At 33.9% G+C, this 5,141-nt stretch overlaps 1 long non-coding RNA gene across 1 annotated transcript; it reads right to left on the bottom strand.

Moving 5' to 3' along the window:
• Positions 1-370: 370 nt before the first annotated feature.
• LOC139034648 (uncharacterized) lies at positions 371-4,465 on the bottom strand. The gene is made up of 2 exons (XR_011487135.1): positions 4,397-4,465; positions 371-532 (listed from the first exon to the last, which is right to left on the bottom strand). It is a non-coding gene; the product is annotated as an uncharacterized lncRNA (long non-coding RNA).
• Positions 4,466-5,141: the final 676 nt, after the last annotated feature.

Genomic DNA, 5,141 nt, shown 5'->3' with positions numbered 1-5,141 from the left:
GACCTATTTTCAGAGCTGGTAGTTCTGGCTTCCAAAACGAACGAGGAACAAGTCCAGCTACAGGTGATTGTTTCCCTTATACTCCAGGCAGCAGAAAAGAATTGTTCAGTGAAGGTGAAAGGACCAGCATAGGTCAGCTGGGTGGGAATGATTGCCTCATTCAGGTGGATAGATTTTCATCCTGCTATAAACTATGGGTTCATAACTCAAGATCACTAGAAGGCTGTTTATTATCATCTGTGTGCTGAAGACAGTTGCTTCTTTATAGTTATAAAGAAAAAGAACCCATTTGCTCTTCTTCTTTTTCTACTTTTCTCAAAAGAAAAAAATACCTCTACCAAACTGACAAATTAAGACAATACTGTATTGATTGAGCTACTGTATGGAAGTCCCATTACCAAAGAATTTATTTCAGGAGCATTTCAAAAGTAAGTTGATCTAAAAGACAACTCCACCATGAGGTTACCTGGAACCTAATCCAGGGTAGAAAGCAGAGTCCAAACAGCTCAAGGTTTTGCAAATTCCACAGCAGCTGCAGGCACAAAATGAAATAAAACAAGGCATTAAGGTGGAGAACACAAGAAACATCTCACTTTTTCCTTATTGCTTTTTGACACTGGACTCTTTAAATATAAATTGTTTACACTGCCCACAAAGAACACCAAAATGAAACCACTTGGAGTTTTACTAACAATTCCGTTTCTAATTTTTTAACCTTGCATGATTTCTTTAGGATATCTTTAAATACATTTATGAACTTAACTTCATTTTTAAAATATAAATGAAGTTGAAGTCTCAGGATCTTAAAGATCTCAAATATTCCTTCAAGGGAATATTTCTTCGGGTGTCTGAAACACTTGAATTTATCTCTCCGTTAGAAATTATGTGTTCCTACAATTAAAATTCATGCTCAGTCTCACTCTCCTTCATACCAATTCAAATATTCAGAGACTTATTGCAAGCTCCAAAAGAGAAGGTACAGTCATATTCACCTTTTTATCCCCCACATGTGACTATAGTAGCAGGTGGTCAATATTGTTATTGTTGCTATGTAACCTCCACAAAGATAGAAACTTTCTCTATTTTGTTCATTTCTATAACCCAAGCAACTAGAAGAGTAAACATTAGGTCGTAGACTCTCAATAGAGTTTGAATAGATTAGCCTACAGCCTTAATGTAGTAGAAGGAGTTTTAGAATTTTTAACTTTTTAAAAATTTTATTAAATCCGGCCCTCCTTGTAAAAGTCAGTGATCAATCAGAAAAGTAGAATCAGTAGAAGATATCTGTTTAGAGATTTAGTGCAAAGAATTGGCCTACACGATCAAGGGGATTGACTAGACAAGGCTGAAATCCATAGGGCAGACCATCAGTAAAGGTAGACTGGAACACTCAGGTGGATTTCTTCTTCTCCAGACAAGAGTCAGCCCTGCTCTTAAGACCTTCCAACTGGTTCAACCAATTGATCATCTTCGATAACCTCCCTACTGAAAGTCAACAAAAGACTTTAATCATATCTACAAAATATCTTCGTAGCAACACCTTGATCGATGCTTGACTGAGTGTCTGGGGACTCTGGTCAAATTGACACATTAAAAAAGACCATCATATCCCTCAAATACCTATTTTGGAACTTTGAAAGTGACTTCTTCCATTTATGTGTTTATTTCTTTATCTAATTTTTTGTAAGAAAGAATAATACTATATGTATCAAGTTTCTTTAGAAATGTTCACAACATCTGCCCAAGATGTTTCAGTAATAGAAACCTAATAACAAACTAGCTGGGTAAATTAAAGGACCAGCGTGCTCTTCCAAAGACATTTCTCCTCTATTAACTCATACAAGAACTTGAAACACAGAAAATGCTTACATAAAGATGGACACTCAGACATCATTCATAATGGAGAAAAATGGTGGAAGAGAAAACCTAAAGATAGTCAGTAAAATTGGAATGTAATTTATAGCACATCCACATGATGGAATATTATATAAACTTTTAATAGTATAGTTACAAAAAAATAATAAAGATTAAAATGACAGTAAATTGAATAGAGAATAAGAAATCATTACTTAAAACTGATATCCCAAAACTTAATTCTTGGAAAATTTTGACAACAGTGACAAATCTTTATCTCGATAATCAAGAATAAAAGAAGGAAGACTCAAATTACCAAAATCAAGAATAAAAAAGAGAATATCATCACTTATATTATAAAAATTAAAAGATATATAAAGGAATGCTATGAATAATTATAGTATTCAACAAATTAGGTACCTAGACAAAATGGGTTCATTTCTAGAAAGATGCAAACTGTTAAATCTGACTTAAGCAGAAATGAAAATCTGAGTAGACCTGTAACAAATAAAGAGATTGAGTTAGTAATTTTTTAAAGTTCCCACAAAGAAAAGCCTAGGACCAGATGACCTCACCAACAAAGTATATAAAGATTTAAATAAAGAAGAATATCAATTCTTCACATACTGTTCCAAAAAATAAAATAGAAGGGAACATTTCCTAACTCAGTCTATGAGGCCAGCATTAACCTAATAAGCAAAACCAGACAGAGACATTGCAAGAAACTACAGACCAACATTTCTTATAAATATAGACACAAGTGTCTTTAAACTACTAGAAAACAAGTCCAAAAACATGTAAAAAGGATTTTATACCATCACCAAGTAACATTTATCCCGGGGATATAAAGGTTGATCTTACATATGAAAATCAATAAATATAATACACAGTGTTGAAGGCAAAAGGAGAAAGGAGCAGCAGAGGATCAGAAGGTTAAATAGCATCATAGACTCAATATGGACATGAATTTAAGCAAACTCTGGAGATAGTGGAGGATAGAGGAGGCTGGTATTCTAGGTTAGGGCAGTTCATGGGGTCGCAGAGTTGGCCACGACTTGGTGATTGAATAACAACAACAGCAATACACCATGTCAGATAATAAAGAACAAAAACCACATGATCTTCCCAATAGATGCAGAAATTTTTGACAAAGTTCAATACCCTTTCACAATAAAAATTTGCCAAAGTTCATAGCATCATTCATAACAATCATAAAGTGGAAACAATCCAAATGCCCATCAATTGATGAATGAGCATAACCATATAATGGAATATTGTTTGGCAATAAAAAGATTGATTAAGCAAATCCACAGAGACAGGAAGGTAGACTAATGTTTGCCATGGGTGAGAGAAGGAGGTTCAGGGGGCTGAAGAAGTAACTGCTAATAAGTACAGGGTTTCCTTTTGGAGTAATGAAGTTATTCTGAAATTAGATGATGATGACAGTTGTAGAGTTCTATGAATTTGCCATAAGCCACTGACTTGCATGCTTTAAAATGGTGATTTTTATGGTACGTGAAAATATCTCAATAAAGATATTTTTTAAAATAGTCTGTTTACAAAAAGTTTTTAAAAACATAATAAGGGCTCCAGGCCATGGTTCAGTTTTGCCTTTACTTAGACCTTATATCCCTCCAGGTATCATAATCTAATTCATTAATCGAATTAGACCAACAGAAGTCTCCAAATGGAATGATATTAATCCAGTGCCTCTCAGAATCACCCTGAAGGCATTTGATCTGAATATTTTCTGCATAGCTTCTATCTAAGTTCCTGTTATAAATAGCCATATGGAACTAACTTTGCATTTTTTGCATGAATACTGAAAACACTGCCCATCCCATTATCAGGTCATTTATTGCTACCATATTATAAAATACTTTATGAAAATAATATTTTACAATTTATTTTTGAAAAGCAATGTCCTTTAGGAATTATTCTTTTTAATGACCAAAATTACACAACTGATTGTGATTTCTTTTTAGCCTTGGAGAAAGCTCAGTTGAACTGTAGCAATTATGTTGATTGAAATAATTAACATATTTTTATCTCCATTTTTTTCTTTGTTTTTCTTTTCTATTTGTAATTTGCTGTTTTATGGCATGGAATTTAAGTTACTTCAAATCCCAATATTTGAAGGACTGGTGCAGGACTTTGGGCTAAGGTTCAATATTTAATTGTACCTTACATTATATCAGGATTTCTCTATATTGATACTATTGCTATTTTGAGCAAGATAATTCTTTGGTGAGGGAAGGCTGTCCTGTGCATAGTAGTATATTCAGCAGCATCTTGGTCTCCACCCACTAGATGCCAGTAACAGGTCTTCAGTTAGACAACCAAAAATGTATTCAGACATTGCCAAATGTCACCTTGAGGGCAAAATTGCCCATGATTATCACTATCTTAAATCATCATTGAAAAACTGACCCACATTACTCTTTCCAGTTAGTCTTGAGATGACAAAAATTCATTACTCTAGATGGATAGGTAGGTAGGTAGATAGACAATAGATAGATAATTTCACACTTTGCTCACTTACTTGAGATGAATCAAGGATCTCTCTGAACTGGATGTCAGTCCCTGAAGCAGAGCTACTTCCACACAGATCTTTAAAAAAAGAATTTTCTAATCTTTCATTTGAACCCAACAATCCATTAAAAAGAAAATTAAATTTTAGATGAGGAAACTGATAAAGGGATATGATCAATTTCAGGGTTAAACTCCAAATTCAGTGCTCCTCTTACTGCGAGGAAAACCTTCCTTTCTGTCTACATATAGCATCCTTTCCCAGGTGGGTCAAGGATGGGGGTGGAGTCCTACAAGGCTAAATATAATCTTCTAAAGTGATCTTCTAAGTAATCCAGTCAATACCTAGAAAATGGACCACCTCTTCCCAGAGTACACTGTATCCTATCTAACTAAAACTCACAAATTTCCATTAGCTCTAACTTCCTGTTTACAGGGAAAGCAAGGGATAGAGGAATGGGTTAGACACTAGTAGGAAACAATCAATCAGATCCTAAAGTAGGAGCATTCCATAAGACAACTGGTCTGAACTATTCCAAAATGTCAATATTTTGAAAATAAACAATCAGAAAACAAAATTGTGGATAAACTATTTTGAAATAAAATAGACCAGCCATCATAAAATTAAATGCAACATATGGACCTAGATTGGAATCCTGAAGTATCTAAAAGGATTCTTAGAATAAAGGGAATTTTTAAGTTACATTTTATCAGTCTTAGTTTTCTTATATGTGATAATAGTGGTGTGGTATAATAGG

This window comes from Odocoileus virginianus, chromosome 4 (assembly GCF_023699985.2).
Source record: "Odocoileus virginianus isolate 20LAN1187 ecotype Illinois chromosome 4, Ovbor_1.2, whole genome shotgun sequence".
NCBI lineage: Eukaryota > Metazoa > Chordata > Mammalia > Artiodactyla > Cervidae > Odocoileus > Odocoileus virginianus.
Note: the sequence above shows the minus strand (reverse complement) of the source record. Positions and strands in the feature narration are given on the sequence as shown.